Below are 24,418 nucleotides of genomic sequence, written 5' to 3'. Positions count from 1 at the left end.
TAAATAACCTCACACTTAAAGGCCTTCCCTCATTTTTTTTTCCTTGAATTTTTTCCCTGTGTCAATAGAAGCAGCATACAGAAACGATTGCATATGCAGATCAGAGCCCCTGCAGTGAATACATGCACTGTGCAGTTCACTGGTGCCTGCAGGATAGCGCTTGAACAGTACCCCCCTTATGTACTTTGGGGGGGATATTACATCAGAGCATCTGTAAATGTTTGCGTTTGGGTTGAATACTTGCCGAGGGAGAGCTGTGGAATGTTTCACTTAAATCAAGTTTAAACAGATATGACTGTTTTAAAGGAAAAAGGAATATGACTATTTTAAAATAAAATGGAAGTAGGAAAAAAAGAAGCAGAAAATTGTCCTTTCAGTGTATCGTTAAAACGAACAAATTCATGGCATAGTAACAGCAAAGAAAGCTCATATTGGGGTAGATTAATGTGTTTTGTAATCCATCTCTGGACATCATGGGCCAACAGGACATGCTTCAGAGAAATAGAAGAAATCCAAGATAAGTAATTATGTGGTAGATAACATCACCTATAGTAGTCTGTTTGCAATAATTAGGTTTAATTAAAACCTGCATTTATGTGTATCTTCCAAAATGATCCTTTTTTTTTTAATGGTAGCTATCTTGATATATAGGTATTATTATCACAGCATGAGGAATCTGAATCCTTTTTCTTGTTATTTATGACAGCTGTAGCCTTTGACTCTGATTCTGTGATGTCACCACAAGGTCTTATCCATTCTGTGAAAGAATGTACCCAAATGGTAACAGAATTCAATCCTGTGACGACATTTTAGAATGCTGCTTAATACTTTTCAGAATGAAAAAAAATAATTCTTACAACACCTTTAACAGACATGGTAAAAACAACTCTGTTTAGTATTAACATTATTTTTTCATCCATATAAGTGTGAATGAAGAAAGTGCTCTGGAGCACAAGGTGACCAGGAGTGAAAAACTGCTATGTTGAAAGAAGAAGAAGGAATTCCATGCTTTGGTGGAAAACAACTATTTCAACTGAACTTGACTTCTAAAGCTTTTAAGGATTGACCCTAAATCAAGCCAAAACTGCTTATAAAACTCTGCTAAATATTTAAGACTATAGACGTCATCAAATGCTCCCTAAAATAATTGGGACCATCCTAAATCCTTTACTTGCCCTACTGCAGCCATATCTATATGAAAAGATGGATTTCTAACTGGTTCCAACACATGAAGGAAAAACAGCAAGCATTTGAGAGTGATGAGGTAGATTATTTCTGTCACTTAAATCACTTTGCATAATTTCACAAGAGCACACAATTAAACTAAATTTTTAGAGGAAATGAGGAGACTAAAAATAGAGAACATGATTCCAACAAAGTTTCAAAAACAAATGTATGCTTTGAAAATCCTGACAGGCACTAACTTTTGACACTTTCATATGTGAAACATATCTGCACATAACTGACATTCCTCCATAGCAAGTTATTTCTTGCTAATATTATTATTGCTACACTACTTTTCTGCTAGTGGTCTTTTGCAAATAACGTCATACAGTCTGAAAGCACGCACATACTTATTTGAACTTGAAAGTGTGAGAAAGAAGAGGCAGGACAAAAAAAATCATGAATCAGCAAAAACAAAACAGATGCTCCTAGGGCTATACATTGTAAACTTTATCATCTCTACAGGCTTTGCATAAGAGTTCAAGAAACTACATGTGAAAGTTGAGGGTGAAAGAATGCATACTGCACAATAAGCATCAAGTGTGACCTAAAGAAATACTAAAGTAAATATAATATTAATAAATCAGTTTCAGACTCAAATATCTGATAGCCATTTCAGGTTTCTAGAACTGAAAGATGTTGAATGCAGAATGCCTTCTTACTCCAAGAGAAAAGTTAAACCATTTGAAAGCAAATGGAACATTTTTAGTGTCCTCTGTAAATCCTAACTCTGTAGGACAAAGCCTATGAAACATAATTCCAAGCAGTTCATTAAAATAAAACTAGGAGAAAAACTATTAATAAATAGTTTTGTATCTATGAGATTATTCCAACTGAATTTTGCTTTCAGAACATCAATATAGGCAGTGCTGTGATTCAATAAACCTGAGTCCTGTAGCTTGAATTGTGCAAGAAGTTGATTCAGTCTGTATCATAATCACGCTTCAAATGATAGATTGTTTCTGGGTCTGAGTTTCTTCACTCAAGAATATTTTGCAGAAGAGGAGAATGAGTGCTTTGAGAGATAAATCCAATAGAGATAATAATTCATATGTATTTAAACTGATTTCCATGCATTATAAGACTTTACTACTGCATCAAGAACAGCCTTTTGTAAGAAAGCAATTCACTGTACTGAGGAGCATCTCAGCCACTGGGGAATGATTATCAGCACCCACAAATGCCAGTTAAGGGTGTGGAAACCGTAGGCACTGAGACTACAAATCTCACTTCGGAGAGAGAAGTTTCACACCAACTGCTATCCAAGGACCATGCTGCTTGTATTAGCATCTAGTGCCAAAGAATCCAGACAGCATGTGGTACCAGAGTTCTATGCTGATGTATATGTTCTATACTGATGGTTTACCCAAGCTAGTTTCAGAGATTTAAAAGAATCCTAAGGCCAACTGAAGAGCTCCCTATACACTCATGTTCAGTGTAGACATGTCTCTTTCCCTTGAATGTGTAGGTACACAAAGGAAAAGCATCTGAAACATACGTGATAGGAAGTTTCTTGAGAAACCTATGGAAATTCAAACCAGATAATTGTTCAAACAATGACACTTTGGCCTAGTGGTAGCTTCAGAATGGTAGCTGCCACAAAGTATGTTAAAGTAAGAGCTGCTCACAACCCCTTGTGTGAGATCAATACATTTAACTAGATGTTTCCTTAAAGCACATATTCCTTCAAGACTGCTGGTCTTCCTAGCAGACCCTTATGAAGTACTGTGCCTAAATTAACATGAATACCTGCCTAACAGTGCCTAAGAAACAGAACTTGATGTGTGCAGGTTCTCCGAACATATGCCTTGCATTTGGGGCAACTTTGGGATTGGTGTGGTAAAACAGAATATTCATTTTGGTATCCTGGATTCTGTCCTTAGGCAACACAAGATGAGTCATATACAAAATTTCCAGAGCAGGAAATGGTGAGTAATCCTGCAGACATTAACTCTACATTAGCCTAGATTCTAAGGTTAGAAATTGGTTCAGACTTTAAATCACCTACATTAAAATTCTGCCTTGAAGTTTTGGAAATAATTAGTGATACTTATGTATTGGTTCTTAGTAACAGGCTTTCAAGCATGGGAAACTTTTAATACATTTTGTGGGAGAAGTGCAAAAAAAAAAAAAAAAGATCTGTGGCTGTGGTTCTTGGGATGCTTCTTGAATGTTTGAACTAAATGAAAATCATACTGAATGTGTTCCTCAATTTTTCCTGTGGAGCAATCATTCTGAGGGCTAAGCACACAACATGCTTGGAAAAATTATGGGGAAAACAAAGGCACAACAAGATCCAATGCTCCTCAGCACTGTCTTCTTTTCCCTTACACAAATACAGCTGTTAGCACTTTAAAACTGCTGAAAAAGGAAGCCTCACCATCCTGTCCATATCTGGGCTCTACTCCTACCTCCTACCTGTGTCAGCGACTGTACGTGCACACTGAGCCATGCTGGGGAATTAAGGGGGCTGGAATTCATTCTCTGAGTTACTCTTCAGCTGGACTGGTTAGCTGATCTGCTAACCATGCCATCATACACTCACACTGGCACGGCAAAGAAGCCAGAAATAGGAACAAAGTGGAGAGCCAGACCACCCACCCTCTCTAACTGCAGGTGGAGTCAGTGGGATTTAGGTCTTTAGCTAAGAGATCCCAATGTTACTATCCAGGAACTTTCTGGAGATCTCAGAAGTCTTCCCCTCAGAAACAAGAAAGTATTAAATATTCCAGTATTCTTCAGTGGCAGGCAAAACCAGAGGAGCTTGGAATGTTTTTTATTATGTTTAGTTACACATTTTAAAAACATACGAAGAGGCTACTGAATCACATCCAGAAATTACACAGACTACATGATTTTTACTAGAATTAGAGTCCATATTGCCGCTGCTTAAACTTTAGAACCAGATTCCTTAATTAGACATATTTAGATGAGTGGAAGACTTTTCCAGCCTCACCACTATCTTCTCTGTTATATCTGGTAGCCAGTGACAGTTATATGGAGTAGAGCTGTAAAATTCTATCATGATTTCTAAAACACACTGAAGTATTTGATATCCATATGATGTCTAGAGGGTTCTAATTTATTCTTGGGTGGGGTGGGGAAGTTATGGGTCTCACTCCATTTCTGCAGAGATTTGTGCTCAGATTAGCCTGTAGGATGCACTCTCTTAGTGTCCATGAAATTGTCCTTTCATTATTTCTTCTCATGCATTTGAAAAACAGGAGTTTGACAAAGGGTTAGGATCAGCCTGGTCCCAGACTTAGTATTCTTGTTCAAATGTATGCTGATTTTCACATGCAGCTAATTAATGGTGCTTAATTCATTGACAAAACAATAACAACAATGGTAAACTATTTGGGTAAAATAATTCATGTCACTACTGTAAAGGCATCTTAACAGTTCTAACCTCCTTTTGATTTGGACAAGAAGCAAAATTAATAATCATGATGAAAGATTTTCCTGAGTTTTGCCTCTAATTTAATACAGCTAAGTGGCAGCATTTGCCCATATGGAGTGTAAGAGAAGGCAATACTTAAAACATCATTAACACTTTTTGCTCTTTCTGCACCATCTCTGCTTCTAATCCAAAAGACATAATTTCTCCATTCCTACATCATGGCAAAAGCCTAAGCGGGCAGAGAAGAGAAATGCACTAAAAAGTGTTGCTAAGTATCCATCTACTGAAAGGTTTAATGTGTTTCTCCTAGTCTTTGCTTTCCTGTAACCCATCTGCAGTTTCTCCCTGTAATCACAGCCCATGACTCTTTGAAGTTGGTCTGAAATGGCACCTCAGTATCTCCAGAGTCTCAAACACAAGTACATTTGTGAAAAATAAGTAACTCTCAAAATCCAGTTGAAAGGTGTCCAGATAATTTGTAGGAAAGTAAAAATGGCAACCACATGATTAGTTCAAACATCTGATCAAATACATACTTGGAAGAGGAGTCATGTGTAAGACAAACAGCATGGTCAGTCTAAAAGAACTGGTTTAGTGCAAACCAGATAAGGCCTTGCTTCACAAGACACAAACTTAAAGCAGAGCCATTTGCCTGTCTGTGGATCTCATAGAATCATTTCTCTCACTGGCTTCAGTATCAATTTTCTTAGAGCTGTAGTTCTGTACTGTTATGCATCCAATTCAAATTCATCCTGAAACTGTGATCTATGCCCTGCCTAAAACATAGCCTCTGGTGCCTCAGTCACATTTCAGAAGGATGCTCCCCTTCCCCTCCCCTCCCTTTTCACACTGCTGGGATTGCAGGTGCTGCAAGCTCTTGATAGGCAATAGCTTGGCTGGCCAGCACAGAGTAAGCAGGCAAATCTTTGTGCCTCCTGCCCAATCCTTGCTTCTGTAAGCAACATCTCTAAACCAGTCCTTTACTTATGAAAAAAAATCATTGAACTACATTTAGCCACGGCAAGGAAAGGACAGGGTATTTCTTCGTACTGGCCTGAATATACTAATGCTAGTCACAACCTAGACATGAAAGAACAAATTACAGGAACAGATGCCCATATATCACTAAGGTGACTTCCCTATTTTTTTTCAAAAATGGTGAGTCTGAAAAGTCAAAACAAAATAAAAAAAAAAACAAAAAAAACCCCAAAACCAAAAACAAAAACTACCAAAAACCCTGCAGCATCTGTCTCAGCAGAGTTCAAGCTGGCTGACAGTTCCTTACACTGAGAAGCTGAGAATGATGCTATAATTAAAATTTCATGAACAAAACAAAAATCTATTTTACTTGGGAGAACTGTTATGAAAGTACATAGAAAAAAACTGAATATGGTAATATTAGTTTATCCCTGGCACTGAATTTAATGATTAAACTTAGGAATCCTGAACAAAATAATTGTTAGGAGCACCTCATAACATAATTAATTATCAGTGTCATCTCTGTTAGGCACAGAAGCAGGTATTAACCATTCCAAGTGAATGCATGGCTATTGGCACAACACCACTCTGGGTTCTTGCTTGTTTGGTGACTGAGGATTAATTCTTTCTGTCCTTATCAGAAAATTTAAACTTAAAAAATTAATATTCAGTCTAGAAAGGAATAAGCAGGCAAAAATGAGTAATCATTCTTAAGACAAAGGAAAAAAAAGAAAAAAGAAGGAGTAATGTCACAGTCAGAGGCATCTTACTGGCACCTATTTCACTTTTTTTTTTTTTTTTTTTTTTTTTTGTATTACATGCATTGCTTTTACTGAATTTCAGTCAGCTCCATGGGAGACAACACCATCCGTCTTATTTCATCTTTTAACAAGGACTTGATGAGGTGACACAGGACTGATTCTTAAAAACACATTACCTGTTATGTGAGGCATTGTGTGACAGGGAGAACTATCTCCGTGACAGGCACCTGACAGCAGATTTGTTGATTTCATGGTCACTTCATTTAAAGTAACAACAGGGTGAAATATGCCATCTGATAATCTGTTTGAATGTTGACTGTGAAAAGCACTTAACATTTCTGCCAGCTACTACTACTACTACAGAATCTGTTCTTCAATATGTGCAGTTTTACCACCCTCTTTAATAATTATAAATCAGAAACACTTATCCTAGATTAAAGGAGGGGGAAGGGGAAAAAAATTTTTAAAGAAGTCACCTAGGAAGTCTGACATTGCAGTCTGAAAATAAGATTCAAAATTTAGGGCATGTCACAGAGTGAGACTATTGTCTGCAAGACAACTGGCTGTTTGCAGACAACTGCTGCACCTGCACTGCATAGGTGATTTTAGAAGAGATATGCAGCCTTTCTCAAACAGTTTCCTTCCATGTGAAAGTTTAATCCAGATACTTCAAACCCCTGCTTAATTTTCACTAACATGTAATAATAGCATAATGACAAAAAAGGAATAACTTGTTTCAGAAAGGGATTACAGTGAATTTGATACTATTACTCAAGAAGAAATTTTGGTTATGAAGACGGTATTATTCACACACAGGCTTACATATCACCATGACAAGAATTTAAAAAGTTAAATTATTAAAGCTTCACTAATTACTTAGATGATGACCTTGTAACACAATAAACCACAATGACACAAAAACTATTATCCACTGTTTAGTGACTGAATACTTTAAACCATTGTTTACTTTCAAACAAGTTTGGGATAGGCACAGATAGCTCTAGATTAATCTGGCAGCACTGGAAGTTACATCAAAATCTGTCCTTAAACAGAGACATTGTCATATAAAAATGCATGGCATGCACAGACTACAAACTCTCAATTCAAGTAGAGCTAAATGAGACAAATTCTAACAAATCAGCACTGTACCCCTATCATAATTAACATGTACTCACACATTGAACTATCTTGTTGATTTATGTTAACCTCCACAAAACCTGATAAAGAAATACCTTGAATCAATGTGATTTAAGCATTTAAAACCACATTAAAAATGAACCAGAAGCGGGCTGGTTAAAATTTACACTTTCTCTGAAAGATTTTTGACACATTCAGTGCTTGTGAAAGCTGAGGGGATGACGGCCCTAGTCAAATACAGTTGAGTGAGCAGACTGCAAGCATCCCACATTCCACCTCCAGTGCAGTTCAACCGTGACGTGGAGGGACCTGCCTTCTCTTTTACTTTCCTCCTCACACTCACTTTTATTTACTGTCTCGTAAATATTTTATTAACTAATTCCTGCTGTTGCTAAGTGGGTTTTTTTTTAGTACCTTTAATATTTTGCTACATAGTTTAACTTAAATTCATGTAGTCTTTCTATTTAAAAATAAAAATTCTGACAAGTTGACAGTGTAAGACTACACCAAATATATTATTCCTAATATATGAAGATATTATCAGAACCATTTTATATGAATTTGTTTATCTTTAAATCCTCTTTATTCAGGAAATAACCTGAGGGTTCAGGTTTCCATCTCCTGGGAGCACAGCAGTGGCAGCAGAGGCATGTATTTGAAAACTTCACTGTGGGTTACTAATATTGTTTATATAATCGGAACATTCTGCATGTTCTTTTATGGTGCTGCCAACTCTAGTGTTTCCTGCTAAACTTCAGCTAACATTAGAAATAACAATCTATAGTTATTTTGTTAAAATAGCTACTGTCAGCTTGAAATCCGTTAAATTAAAAACAAAACAAAAACAAAGAATGAAGCACTATCAGGTGCTAAACCAACCCTTGAGACCACTTGCCAATTTCTGTCATTAGGAAACCATATGCTTTTATTTTAAGAGTGGCTTTTCTCCTTCCTGTTTCTGAAAAAGCCTCACAGAAACAAACAAAAAACAAGGCACAGTGAGAGCTATCTGAGCGGAAATAGCTTCCAAAAGTGCCTAGGAGAAAAGTAAAAGAACCAGTAAAAGACTACATCAAAAGGGAAAAATGGCTTATTTTTTAATCTATTTCACTTAGAGTGCTCTCTGGAATTACATAAAATTCTACTGAAAGAAACCCCCAACATTTATGGGAAAAAATCCCGCTCAGAGGTCTAGTGTGGTCTTTTAAACACACCGAGTTTGAAGCACGCAATAAGCACCCCTGTGGGCCGGGGCCTGGGGGACTCGACGGCTGCTGCGCGGCATCCTGCACCGTTCTGGGCAGGAAGCCAGCACCGCTGGCCAAGCCGGGTCACTCACGTGCGCAGGCATCTTCTGGTGGCACCAATCCAGCCCCTGCTGCGCCCCCTCCTCAGCTCCCTTTGAGGAAAGCCTGCCCCAGACTGTCCCAAATCCGCACTTGATGCAACACTGGGCAATTTCAGGAGCCGTGGCAGCACCATCATGCACATACATTTCCCACCCCCAAACCTGTCCGAACTGTGCCGTTACTCAGCTGTTGAGAAAAGTCTAGACTAAATTAACTTGACTGACCAAATTGGAATTGCGGTCCTTGTCAGACTCAGTGGGAAAATATGCAAACTATGTTTACAGGCTTGTTAAGCACAAAGCCATTAAAAGTCATATACCCAGTAGGTTTCACAACAATGACAAGGAAAACCAGCTGCCTTTATTCAATACTGCTAGCTGTCCACATTACGTTTCCTGGTGTTAAACTCTTAGTATGAAGTCTCCTTCTATCAGGAGGAACAACATTTGGCTTTATATTACAAAGTTGTAGCATTCATCACATTCATCTCTCTGCCATCTGCAGGATATTGAAAATGAAATGAAAACAGAACAGGATTTTTAACATGAGGGGAACACCTGATGTATGAAGTTATTCAAGCCCCAGGAATGTGTGGTATTGCACATTCTCACTGTCACAGCCTTCGCTGTAAAGGATTTCCCTGACCTTTTCTCTAACCAGCAAACAAATAAGCCCTATCTCTCAGCAGGAGAGTACACTGCTCCATTAGATCATTAAGCAGTTCTATTCAGACTATCCCAGTCTCCTGTCCTTGGCCCTGAAGAAAGAGCTGGCATCAGTCCAATCAGTCAGATAGAAGGAAGGCAAATGTGCTTTCGTATGGTACAGCTTGAAATGTCACAGCAGGATGAAAGTCGTGGAACAGACAGCAGTGAGGAAAAGATGTGGTGCTACATGAGGGGTAGTGTTCCAACAAGGAAAGGCTGGTGTTTCAGTCTGCCAAACAACGTAATGACTCATCCAGGCAGAAAAATATTACCACCATGGGAATATTTGGAACGTCTCAGTCTGAGAGTAATTAGGGACTAAACTACACCGGCATGCTTCAGTGATGAAATGAGAAAATAAGCAATACCTCTGTCAAGTTCTGATTGGCGAGTATTAAATGAATATGGGTTTCTATCAAATCTGACCACAAACTAGTAACTTGCAGCAGATTGTCAGAACGGAGTAATATTTCCACTTTCTCATAAAATACGATGGCACAAAAAAACCCGGTGAAGTGAAAAATGTTACACTTGGCAGTAAGAGTTTTAAGGAAAATCATTACCATGATTATATAATTTAATCCTTGTAACAGACATTTGCACATAGCATTTTCAACCTCTAATTATTCTGTCTGCAGTGGAATAAAAAAGGGTAAGAAGAGGATGGGCAAAAGCAGCAAATGCTGACAGTTTCATTTTATTAATAACTACTGTATACAAATCACAAACTGAAAAGCACAAATGTTTAATGAATATAGGTAATGGAATTATTGTACTACTTATCGGTTGTAAAAATGTAAATACTTTGGCAAGAAGGACAAATGTTAATTTTTATTCTTTTGTATTTCCAACTTGTGCACAATTTGTATTCATTAAGCAATGCAAAATGCATTTTTTTTCTTTATAATTGTAAAGTGACATTATAATTAAATTGTATAACCTCAGCAGCATCTGCAATTTAAAGGATCACTTACAAGCTGGCTGGACAAAGTGCACCACATTAAGCCACAAACTGAGTTACACATCAATAACCCTTCATTCCAGTGGCTGGGTCAGAACCTCAGCAACATGAAGGGAAAAAAAAAAATTATTCAGAGTAAAAAGGTTTAGAAGGTCAGAAGCAAAACCGCTTACAAGATCAAAAATCCCAGGATTCTTTGACTGCATAGACAGAAACCTCCTGTGACACCTGTTTGACTTCTTTCGGCTGCATGGACACTTGTAGTTCAGTTGAACTAAATGCAGCTCCAAAATTAAAAAGAAGGGCAAACACAAATTACCTCTCTGCACAATATGAACAACCCCCATTAGACTGGCTTAATAAACTCTAATAGATGTATAGCTTAATACAATATTCAGCTATTGACATAAACATAAATATAAATTTCAAAGAAAATAACCTACTTTAGTAAAATTACCTGTGCAATAAAAATTAATGAACTCCAAATGATTCTGCACATCTCCACCAAATTGCATTTTCAGGCTCACATCTTCAGGACATGCTGGGTGGTTTGATGCATTCCCACAATTCATCTTCCTGCTAAGCCAATTTTAATTTAAATGCAATTAAAGGCTCAAAATGAACATTATGTATTAGATAAAGCCTTGAATCTGCAGACTATCATAAATATGATTTTCAGAAAAATTAATTACAAGCCATTAGGGTACAAGTCATCTTACTGCAAATGTTGAGTTAAACTGCAGAATCAGTTTGTTCCTTCCATTAAATGTTAAATACTGATTTTAAGCTTTGCTCCAAGTTAATAGCAGAAGGTCACATAAAAAGAAAAATGTTTCTGAAATAATCCTCAGAGATACTGGAGACTTATCAATCCACATTAATTGGAAAAAAATGTATTCTCTCTTAATGCTTAGTGACAATTAGCTTCTGATCTACCTTTGGTCAACTTAAAATAACAATAAAACTCTTCACATTCTGCTTGTGCTCTGAATATAGCACAGATTTCTACAGAAGTTATAGTGGGTGTACAAGTGCTTTAAACGAAATATCCATGTATGTTGTGTGGTTTTGTCTAATCAGTAACCCCACAAACCACACTGGAGATATCTGCATGAGACACACCACAGACCTGGCACACAGAACCAAGAAAGCCAGCTAAAAGTGCTGTCATTTGCTCTCACGTGGGACCTGAGGATTCACTATGACCCCAGCATTCAAGCAGTAGCTGTGGAAAATGGGATTTCAGACTTTGAGATATGTTGAAATCGCAGAGGCATCTTTTTAGATGCTCATGAAGATTCACAAATGCTCCTGTAACTCCTAGCAATGATAATGCAGAATTTATGCATTCTAACATTCTCTGTACACTTACAGAAAAAGTTCAACATACCCATATACCAAGAGGATAATAAAACACGTAAGTATTTCAAAAATAGAGGAAAAGGAAATTGTTGTGTATCTTATATTTCAAAAAGCATTTAGCATTGTAGAGACAAAGATATAAGCATATCTCTTAGAGTTATGGGCAGTTTTTCCAAATTCATGACTTCTGAATCTCACTGCTAACTGTGTTCTATAATACCATCTTATAGCTACTAAGTTCTTCTTGCCAACAATAACCACAATAGATTCAAAGGAAAACTGTGCTTAATTCCCATCTCCCAAACTGACATATTTTATACACAATATGTCAAAACTCTGCATTTTTCATTAACTTCTGTTCTATCATTAAACAGAAAAGCAACGACACGGTTGGAGAAATTCAGCCATTAATCTCATAATAATTGCTTATAAATGTTCATGCTACACTGACAAGCTGAATGTGTCTTATGTAGTTGAGGGTGTCAAGGTAACTTTAAAAAATAAATCTTTATTAAATCACAGCTTTCTTTTCTGACATTATTCAATTTAGGCACGAACACTGAAACTCACACCTTCATCATCTGCACACTTGATCCAACTTAATTTTATCTGCTTGAATATCAAATGCTTCAATATTCACCTCTATACCCAGGCCCTCCTCCAGCTGTTAACTACTCCAGCCCTCCAGGGGACTGCACATGTTTGCTCCAATCCATTTATTGTCTTTTGCTTGTCTACATCTATCCCTAGACACTAATGTACTCACTTCTGGATATTAGTAGATAACCTCTGTGCAGTGGGAGTTTAATGAAATATCTGGCCATCAAACTGGATGAATGTTATTTTGGCAATTGAACTTCATAATTTAAGGGCATTTGTACGACATTCTCTAATTTCAAGGAAAGTGGGAAGTTGTTACATTCTGTAGGTATTATTAAGATGCTTCATATGCTTAAGGAACCTTAAACAATTATACTTTGGCAGACAGCAAAAGTTCTATGAAATGAAATTTATTATATGCCTTGACAGTTTCAAAAATCAGAGCGATGATTAGGGATAATGAACACAGAAGAGAACTATTTCCCCAATGAGCTTGTTGCACAGTTCTACTTTTCACTGGCAAAGTTCTACAGTTGATGAGATGTGAGAAAGACACACAACAGGATCTTTTTCATGATGTGGGGTTCTAATAGCAAAATGTAAGAACAAAGAGAGACTTTAAATGACCCTAAAAAAGGAAAGAGCATAAAAATTCTTAATCCAAGCCTCTGTGCTGTGGCACTGCTCTATAGGGGAAAAAAAAAAGCCACAAACTTTCATCATGAAGATAATGTTGAAGTAAGCCTAGCACCTCAGTCCTTCAAAAAATGGGAAAACTATCAGAATATTATTTCTGTTGGGGTATCTTGCAGTTTTCATATTTTAATGTACACTATCCTGAATCTCTAATTAGTGTTCATAGTTTTATGTCTGAATCTTTTATCACACATAACTTTAAGAACAAGATATTCAGAAGGCTGATCAGGGTTCTACTATCATCAGGGATTTTACATGGACTTCAGTGTACTGGACATCAACTTGTTAGTAAAGCCAGCCTGAGAGCAATTAATTTGAGCATACCATCTAAAACATGGAACAGATCCATACTACCATGCACTCCTTTTTACCCTTTCTGGTATATTCCTGCAAGTTAGCAAAGATCACGATAAAAATGCATATGTTGAAACCCGAAGTAAGACATTTAGCCTGCCTCAATAGGACAGGCATTTATAGTTGGGATGTACAAGCTGAAAGGAAGAGCAAACACAAATTACCTTTGTGCACAGCACAAACTACCCCCCTAAGCTGGGTTAACAAACACTAATGGCACTCTGTTTGGGATAGGGCAGTCCTTTTCACCACAAGACTTGGAACCCAAAGTCTACAAGCACACCATCAATCACTGATGATAAAATACCCTGTATGGGTATTTTATCAAGTCCAAGGGAAAAAGAAAGAGGAGATTACTGCATTCACCAGTGAGATGCCTCTAGCTCTGCAAGACAAATGCATAGCAATGCTATGGAGGATGTAAGAGAGGACTCCAGAACTAGTACAGTGAATAAAATAGAAATACAGTGAGCTGTTGTCCAGATTTTCAAACACAACCCCCTTTCCCTCTCTCAAGCTTTCTGATGTTTGCCATTAGATTTTTCATTTCCAAATAATTCTGCAACTAAACAGGTGTAAAAAGTCAAACTCTGCCAAGCTTGGCTGCCCAGGAAGCTGTTGAAACCATGAGGTTCCCATGCAGAACACAGTCTTTGTGACAGCATGAGCTCACTCTGAATAGCTGTTTGTTCAGCGATGTGCATGTTAATGAATGCATTGTTCATTGTTATCATAGAATGCTATTCAGGGTTTCACACAAACATTAATAAAGGTATTTTCTACATCTTTTTCACTGCAAATTTAAAAGACTTTTATATTTGCATCATTCTGGTCACTGCTTCTTACCAGCTCTTAGGAAAGTAGTCCTAAGCCAATTCTCTAGCCACTCCTATGTCCCATTTTCATTTTCTGTTTTCAGTATATTAATCAATTCCTACTTCCATTGTACTCTGAATGCAAAACTCAACCCTGTTTATGCCAAGACTTCTGTCAAATTCCAGTCCCATGCTGCAGTCTAATCTGTCTTCAGATCCATCCTATTCTTCAGCAGTTCTCTTAGAAATAAAAATTATCTTCTTTTCCCCTAAACTTATCTTCCTTACTTTTTTTTGAAAGGGTGAGAAACATCATGACAGATATTTCTGATGAACTTTAGCAGTGTTTTTCCAAAAAAAACCTTAAGCTTAAGAGGTTTCTGTTTATCCATAAATATTACAGGAACACACACTCAAAATCAGCATAGCTTCCTAAAAGACCAAGATATTATTGAAAAATACTCTATATCTCAAGAAATTTTGTAGTCCTGAGATTAGACATGGCACTGTAGTTTCCTAACTCTGTTACTACAAGAAAAGGAACTCCCCTCTAAATCACCCTAATAATCGTATTTTTACCTTTGCCTAAGATTTGAGCAAGATGATTATACAGTGTATACTTATACAAAATAATTTCACAAGCCATTCCCCCAGAACAGTGATTGGATTTGAAACAGTTGTTGTTTTACCTGATACTGATGAGTAGAGCTAGTTGAAATAGTTTCCTCAAGTTCATCACAGTACAAGAGTGTAAATTTTGAGGTCACTGAAATACCACAGTTTTTGAAAATGCTAAAATATGTGCAATATTGCTTTTCATATTTAGTTACACTGATGCACATGAGTTTATGTGGGGCTCCATTGGACTGATTTGTTTTAATTTTCTGTAGAAAAATTTGTTTATTGTATTTTGTGAACATCTGTATGAAACCATTTCAGTCGGTTCATAAAACTAAATTTTAAAAAATAAGTATATGAAGGTGTTTAAAGTAAACATAAAATATCGTAAGATATAAAATATATGAGCAAGGAGTATGTTCTGTTAACTATTCTGTAGGTGTAAGTTGGGATCCACAAAGGCACCCGCTGCTTAGCTCATGCATCTGCCTAAACAACTCTAAAACTAAGACTTTTCTCAACACCTTCCTGAAACCACTCAGCTGTGTCAGGGCTCTTTTGAGATGTTTCATAGGATTATTTTCTTTTCAGCTGGGGACTGTATCTTTCCCACAAATATATATATATGTTGGCTTACTCAGAAAAGAGCTTCAAACTAGTATTTCATAATTGGACATATTGAACTAACAAACAGAAAATGATGCAGCAATCATCTGCTGACCTCTGTTTTCGTTACTAGAATTTCAGATGGCTTTTGCTTCACAAACAAGTTAAATAATAGGACTTTTACTTGATTAAAATCTGTACTATTTCAACACCAGAAATTACTCATTTTCCACTTATAACAAAAGTTCTTCCTGGTTTTAAAATGTATGCATTTTACTTGTCTACATAAGTAGACAAGTAAATCCTACATAAAGCTTAGTATTGTGAAGTTAGCCTATTCAGGAAAAGTGCAACTCAGAAGGTTTTCTGTACTGTGAAGAGAAAAAGAATTTGCTTCGGGGGAAAATGATACACTAGCAGAGACCACTGATTCCCTTCCCAAAACTGTAAATATCTCGTGGACTACCAAGGAAATATATGAGGAGATAGTCTCTGGCAGAGATTATCACTCAAGAGGGGTAATTCTATATTGTAACAGAAAATACAATGTATTACTGATGTTGAAAACAGCTATGGAGGATAGCATTTAGGAAATAAAATATTGGAAAATAACATTTACAAAATCACATAACTTCTAGTACTACACATTAAAGATACCTTTACTTAACAGTGGTTAACACAAGCCTGGTGATCTATTCAGCTGTGGTGGTTTAACACCAGCCAGAAATCAGAATCCAAATAAGCCACTCTCTTCCCCCTGCCCCTTCCAGTGAGAGTGGGACAAAGGCAGGTTGAGATGACGATTTACTGAAAGCAAACAGCAATGGAACAAGAGGTGCACAGTGACAACAGTAGTATTAATACCTAAAGTATACAAAAAGAGGAGGTACTTTACATACAAAAGTTGTTCACCACCTTGACTTAGTGCTGCATGGTCTCTGGGACAAAGACAAGATGGTGGATGCTTCCCTGAGGTTACACCACATGCCCACCAGGAAAAAGGCAAGATGGCAGTGCTAGCGTTGCGTGTTCCCCAGCCTGAGACAACAGAAAACAATGATGGACAAACTCCTGAAAGCTAGATTGTCTGTGTCACAATGACTGCCTTTTTCCAGATGGCTGTTTGGCTGTGGCCTGCCGTATTCGGCTCACCTCTTTTCCTCACGCTTCCCTGCTCCTCCCTGCTGGGGCAGTCTGCTGCTTCCCTGTTCCCCTGTGGCTGCCTTCTCTCAGCCCGTGCTGCAGGGCGTGTGCTCTGCTGGGCTCGGGCACACCACTGCCACTTTTCTCAGAGTGGGGTGTGCACTCGGATGGGCTCAGGCCCTTCAACACTTTTTTCTCGTCTTGGGTCTGCATTCGTGACCTGATACTGTTTGCCACTTTCAGAGCTATGTTCTCTGAGGACCAGGAAGGCAATGGAGAGAGAGGGCAAGGCACACCGGGGCTGGTCCCAGCAATCTCTTTGAGGAAGGGAGAGAAACAAACTGCTGGAATTCTAGACCTTATCTCCCCCACCAGAACTATGGTCCCAGTGATGCCTGAATAGCAACCTGGCCACTGGCATGTGGTGCTCAGCTTCAACCCTACTCTGCAACCAGGACATCAGCCTGTACATCAGAGGCTTGTTTCTCTTAGAGCCATAATCAGCGCATTAAAAACTCAGGATGAGCATTCACATGAAATGCAGAGTGTTAAAGTTACACACAGACATTAGAGCAAATGAGAAGTGAATCAGGATGGTTGCATGCGACAGCTGTAATTAGAGAATAGACATTCTCCTTTCCTTCATGGAATTACAGCAATCATTCAGGTTGGACAGGACTACAGAGGTCAACTAGTCCAATCTGCTCCAAGCAGGGTCAGCGTTAAATTCAAAGCAAGTCAGCTAGACATAAAATTGTCATTAAACCCTACAAAACACTCAACAATAATAGTTTGACACAATACATAAGCAAGGAAAGAAAACTTTTTAAGTTATAGAAAAAATTACCTAAATTCTTCTTAAATGATCCTTGATGTTCTTAAATGTTCCTTGATGTGCCCAGATAATTAAAAGGTTTATGTATTCTAGGCAATTTAAGGGCTGAATAGAAGAGTAAAATAACTCATTCTATTTTTTCAAAACAAAACCTTTTCAGTACTCACAGTAAGTTCTCCTATGAGTCATTTATCTCTTCCATCCTAGTCTGCAGGTTTGATTTCTCTTTCTGTGATTGGTTAACCTGTCCATGTCAGCACTTACACGACCCTATTGTACTAGTAGCAAAGTACCCCAACTACAGATGAGTGTATTCTCGTAATTTCATTGAGGGATACTGAAATATTATTATCCACATTTACTGACAGAGACCAAGACAAGGACAGATTAACAGATTTGTCCAAGGTCATTCAAGAACTAGGAACGAAGTAATATCTCTTCAATACCAGTCCAATGCTTACACCCTTGAGCTACTACTTTCCTTTCTAAGATGTATCTGTTGTGTTTTTTTTATATATGTCTCAATGCCATGCTTATCTTTCTTTCAGTCTTAGGAGTATAATATGTCCTTTTGTAACTTCATCTCATCTTTCCTTACCCTTTGTAACAAGGTCATCCTTTCTTGTCTTTGCCAATGTTTCAGCTCTCAGAGAACACACTCTCCTTTTCCCTATTTCTCTAACATGGTTTTCCTTTCATATAAGGTTATATTTTTTGTGCACATCTCATATACAACACACTGAATCACCTTCTAGTTAAACATGCTTGGGATATGGTCTCACAGGCTATATCATATATTATCATGTCATTACATTAGTTTGCAATTCAGTAGTATGTAATCAAATTCCAAAGTGGTCCCCACTGTGGTCAAGTCTGAAAAATCACCACTGCTTCAGGCCTGTAAACTGGGCCCAAATTGTAAATGGGCTTACACTGGAGGTCTGCCCTTATAAACCCCATAAATACAACTGGCTCAAACCACTTGGCAGTGTGAACTCAGGCACATCTCACACCTGCCAAAAGCTGAACAGGAGAGCCCATACTTTTAGTAGCTTGGTTCACCAGGTGCCTGGTTTTCTACCTGCTCATGTGGACTTCGAGTAAATAGATATTTCCTTTATTTTCAGGAAATTTTCACTGTGTCAAATATTACAATGTGTCGAAAACTTTTAGGATAACTCCATCTACATTAAAGGACTACTACTCCTACAAGAGTGTCACATACTCTTACACCTCTTGGCGACCTTCAGCAACAGCAGCCAGAAAGAAATACCATGCCCTAAAGATCTGACAAGGCAAAGCCTACTGATGGGCTCCAAATAGTTTCTATGAAATTTGTGCTGGAATAATTTGTGTGGAAAATGGCATGTTAACAACAGCTCACTTGCCCTTGACCCCCTGAAGATTTACCAACATAAGCAATAGAAATGCTGTATCAATAAAAGAGAAAAATGTACCCTGGGAAAACACAAGTATCAGGTAATGCTCATTTCAGATTATTTACTGCACTGCACAAAAGCACTGTCCTGTTTGTTTACTGTATAACAAAGTTCAGCCTCTGGATAGAAACACAACACTATTAAGGGAAGAAATGAGTCCTGGTAAAAGCAAACAAGACAAAACAATGCAAATGTGATGATAGACAACACTTCATGGGACAGAACAAAAAAAAGTGTCATTTCACTGACTGCTTAGATGTTAGCTAAAATGTTTTATAGTCTTCTGGACCCCTGCTGCATCACTACAAACCTAACCAAAAAAACAACTGTCAAAATAATTTATATGCTGTACACTGATTCAATACCTTAAGTCTTCCATTTCTATTACAAATTATGCTTAAGAAACAGCTGTCCAACTATTTCTATTAACCAGCAGTCTACAGTATCACTTTATACTTCCCCAAGAAAGCTATAACTCCTGTGTTTTTTCTAGTCAGTGAGTATACTCAGTCTTACTGAATTAATCTTTTGCTAAAGTCAGAAGACCTGTGTTTTTTTAGCTCTTGGTCAGTGACAATTTGTCATAAACCAGTGTGGCTCTTACAACTGGATCTGCTCAGACTTTCAGGCGAGTGAACAAAATGAAGACTATTGATGATTCAGATCAGGAAAATGTTTCTGTGATGCCTTGTTTTAGTTTTCATATTTTTCAGATTCTGTGCAGCCTTAGTCTGTAACTCTGAACTTCATATAAAGTTTCAGTAAGTTCTCCTCACAGTTTAGTTATATAAAACAATCCTTTTCCAACTTGAGAACCAAGGTCATCATTGCAGCTTTAGGCCCAAAAAGTGTCAACAACAGCAAATTGAGGAGAGCAATCTGTGAGGATGGGACTTCATAACCTGAAGCTGTAATTGGACAATTAACCCCAGTATTTAAATGGACCAAAACTTATAAAAGTGTGAAAACTTGTGACCAGTTGTCCATCTTGGGTAGAGCCACAGCTGGGCTCTTGTACTGCGCAAGGTGTATTCTTTGAAGGCCTTTTAATAAATACCTACTTTATTCCTTTAACTCTGCCCAGCCTCTCTTCCAGGTAGCCTCTCTAGGCGTCATCTGCCCTTGGACAACTGAAATTATTTCCTCTGCTGTTTACTATACATGTAAAATGCATTCTCAAGTAGGTTGTCAGTACACACTCAGTGAGCTCAATAGTTTCTAATGGGATGATAATGTAAATAACAGCTAGGGCATTTGCAGGAAAAGGCCTTCCAATGAAGATTTTCAAAAGGCCATGGAAGCATTTTTTGTATATTACATTGCTAAACCACCTCATTTTCATTTTGTTTTACTTGATCACAACTCTTCACCCGAATTGCATAATAAAAGCTTACCATTTTCTGTTGGACTTTAAAAAAAAATGCTAGGATGCTACTCCTACTCCCCACTCCACTGGCCAATCTGAGTACTCTCCACTACATTCAAGCTGTTAAAATACCAGTAAAACTAGAAGACAAGTACTGATTCTGTAGCTATGCAAGTCTTCCTTCAAGCCTCTCTTTAGTTCCTGAAACTCTTACTACACATAATCAAAATAAATCAATGGGATTTGATTTTTAAGTGATAAAAATATTGCTTACTCTGAGGTATTTTACTTAAAGCCGAATCAAGTACAACTAAAATAATACAAGTACTCAAATTATTGTTCTTTTGTACACAAGGGCATCAATCTTTGTTTGTTAAAACAGAAGGAATTATTTAGACTTTTATAATTAAATTATATTTCTAGTTAGAGTCCAGTCCACATATAAAGATATGAATTTGCAATGTCTGAAAATCAATATAAGTCCTCACACTGGGAAAGCTAAAACAAACACAGTGGATGACTTGGAGGCTAATAAAATAGCAGAGGAAGCAGGGAAAAGCAAGCACACTTGTGAAAAGATCGAAACATAAAGCCTTTAAATATCTTTCATACATCTAGCTTGAAATATGCAAATATCCTGGTGCCTGTAATGAGCTTACTCACATGTTTAAAGTTAATCAGGTGTGTTCATTTTGGAAGACTTGGATCAAAAATAAAAGGGATGCGTCATAAAACTTTATTTCTTATTTGGAACTTAATTTGACAAAAAAATTCTTTGAAGCCCTATTCAAAGAGCTGAATAGCAGATTCAGCTCTCATTTCAGTATAACTCAAGTTCCTTTAGAAGATGCTTTCAATATGTAAGACAAAAATAGCAGAAAATTTCTAGTCTAAAAAATAAAAAAAAAACCTGCTTATGACAACTTCCTAGGCCAAACTGCTTTTTGAAAATCTATCTCCATACTACAAACCTACAATATAGTATACAGCATGGGCAACCAGAAAAGCCCCTCCAAAGAGATGTAATAGAATGCCTTGAACCTCTACTACTATTACCATAAATTTCTGAGATTTTTGAACAGAAATGCTGTGAGAATTTGAATAAGAATACTATTTTATTGGCTAACTACTCAGAACTGGGAGTTTGTATGCTTCCCTCTAATGTTTAATTTTTAGAGAATTCTTATAACTTCTTTAAAATTAGGTTATAATAACAGTAGTAATAGTACTAGTAATTATAGTGATAATAATAATATCATCACTATTAATAATATAGGAAATAATGCTTCCTCGTAATAACTAATTCCCTGTGTGCCAATGACAATATTTTTCATAACACTGTTATGAGGTCCATAAAGGTGTTTATTACCATGTACTTTAAGGTATACTGACATCCTGAACACTCATGCAGCTGTCATGATAGTTATTGTTTTTAGAGCATTATGAACACAATCTGGACTTTTATAGTGTCCGGTACATTAAGAAAAAAGCTCATCGTAATTACTAAGTGGTAAAGAAAAGCCAGAAGCAGATAAGATCTACATAATACATGGATTTTTGCACATATGACTGACATCTGTATGATGGCTTTATAAAAGTCAGATATACTCTAAGGCTTCAGTCCCAGGTTTGCAAAGAACCAAAACCTACTTAAAATAATTGGGTTGTTAAAGCTGCATAAATATTTTGCTATGTCTGCTTCTTAGATACCATTTTTTAAACGTTGCTTCTCAGATTTTGGAGCACAAATAACATCAGTAGGTAGAGACTTCAGGAAAGCCCAATGAAATTGAGGGTGCACTTCTTGCCAACTATAATGAAAGATCATAAGACCATCCTAAGCATATTCTTCTCTCCTTATGCCTGCAATGAAGTTCTTCTATTTCCTTTGCCATTGTTTGATTGTTTTTTTGGGTTTTTAGAAAAACTTTGATTATACAGAGCATTCAATAGAGGTTTTTCCATTAAATTCCTACTACATTTTATCAAATTCCTCTTTATGATGCACAGACACCAAATGAATTACCAGAATTTTTTGTCTTACATTGCTGTGGCTTCCTATCAAGGTAACTCACACACTTATAGACTTTGTCTAACTCCAATTCATAACGTGAATATGAAAACACTCAAGAGCATGTGGCTGTGATCATAAAAACCCCTCAATGTTTTGATAGAAATCTGAAAATACATTCTTTGGGGTTTTAGGGTTTTTTTTAGTTTGATAGCAGATGCTTGAGTATTTTCAGTTGCTAAAACAGATTCTTGATTCTGCAGCTCCACACATGTAATTATCACTTTCTCCTGAGCTATGGCATTCAGGGGTAGGTCAATAATGTTGGAGACTTATCCCTTTACAGAGTGCAGGATCAGACAGCAAGACATCTCACCACCTTACCATCTAAAAAGCCTGCCCATGCTCCCATGACTTTTCACATTGTCTTTTAGTACTTTTATTGTAGAATATAAAATTACATTAACAAAATTCTATAGTAAACCAAGGGAGGTTAATCTACCCATTATCAGGCATGTTAAGTGAAATGGTAAATTAAAACTCTGTAATTATGATGCCTACTAGGCTCTTGATTGAATTCTGTTATATCTATCTCACAAAATTTCCTTTTGTTTGAGGTATTACAAAAGAAGTACTTAGGGAAAGTCACCTGCAAAGTTCAGAAGTCAGTAAGTAAAAAAATACACCATAAAAGTATCCTGTTTGGATGAAATGAAAGACATTTCCTTGTTTTTGCCTATGAAGGATAAATCACTACCATTCTCACAGCTGGACCTTAGTGATTGAGATGGCTTTTTGTATCTCTGAGCACATACTTCTGCCCCTGTGAATTCAAGGAAATAAATTACTATTAATTTTATTTGCTGAGAGAGATATGAAAATAATCCTGTAAGTCTGATGGTACAGTACGTGATGGTGTAAGTTATCATTGCCAGAAGTTTGGATAGATACCTTGTATATACAAAAAAGCAGGCCATCACAAGCAAAATTTAACAAAACTCGTATATCACATCAATTTTTCATGCATTCATTCTATAATATATTTAAGGAATACTATTTGAAAATGTCTTAGTTTCTTAGGAAGTTTTAAAATATTTTATAGGAACTGTATTGTATACTCTTCAAATTATGAAATCCCAGCACAAATTCAACACACAAATCTCTGAGAAAGTAAAAAAAGAGCAGAAAAACTAAAATTTATCTGAAAGATACCACAGTAACTTTTAATTTGTAAAAACTGAATATCTCTCAAGTCCAATGTTTTAGACTTTCCAGAGATGTCCTGGATTCTTGTAGAAAGCTGTTTCCTTCCCAGTTTTAACATGATTTCTAGCTTTGAAATACAATGCTTTTATTCTGCCAAATAGCATGTATTCTTGGCCCTCACCTAAGAAATATCTGGCCTTCACCTACGTAGCTGATGGGAACAATGAATTAATTTTCTGTTACATAGACCTTAGAATGTCTGAACAATGTAATAAATGCTGGTTGGCTGTTAATGAGCAGTATATAAATGTAACTCACAGGTTCCTCATAATGGCAATAAAGAATTTTTATCCCCAACACTCAATACACTAACAATGCTGAAGTTTGATATATTGCATCATGGTGTACTGAAAGTAATACTTGAGTGTTCTCAAGAGAAAACTTGATCTGTTAATCTTGAGATCTTTACAAAACTAATCTAGGTTTTGATGTTATATATGACAAATTGCCAACATTTGATGGTTTATCGTGATTTAAGGCTCCTAATACTTAAAATGCCTCTTATTTCTGTATGTCTAAGATGTTTATTTGAGGGAGGGGGAAATTTTAAAATAGAGAATCTGCTAATTTATAAGTATAATAATTTTTATATATATAATATTATACATATGTATATATATGTTCCTATCTATTACCCAAGGTCTGATATTGTATTTCACAGAATCATTGTATTTTCCCTACTCTTAATTTTTCCCAAATTCAAATCATAAAATCACTATATTTTCCCATGAAAAAAACAGATAAAATATTTTCACCTATCCTTTAACAACCAGTCAATTTTTCTCCACAC

General features: G+C 36.8%; 1 protein-coding gene across 7 annotated transcripts in view; it reads right to left on the bottom strand.

The window, feature by feature from the left end:
* The window catches only part of NPAS3 (neuronal PAS domain protein 3), a 589,208-nt gene that overhangs the window by 332,447 nt on the left and 232,343 nt on the right, over nt 1-24,418 (bottom strand). The window contains exon 1 of one of the 7 annotated variants that reach the window (XM_085582105.1): nt 1-24,418. This exon is cut by the window's left edge and continues 16,992 nt beyond it; it is cut by the window's right edge and continues 38,618 nt beyond it. The exons of the other annotated variants lie outside the window; for them this stretch is intronic. The gene's annotated coding sequence lies outside the window, so the exon portion shown is untranslated. 7 annotated transcript variants of the gene reach the window in all.

This window comes from Lonchura striata, chromosome 5 (assembly GCF_050655825.1).
Source record: "Lonchura striata isolate lonStrDom1 chromosome 5, ASM5065582v1, whole genome shotgun sequence".
In the NCBI taxonomy this organism is placed as follows: Eukaryota; Metazoa; Chordata; class Aves; order Passeriformes; family Estrildidae; genus Lonchura; species Lonchura striata.
This window is presented reverse-complemented; position numbering and strand designations above follow the sequence as displayed.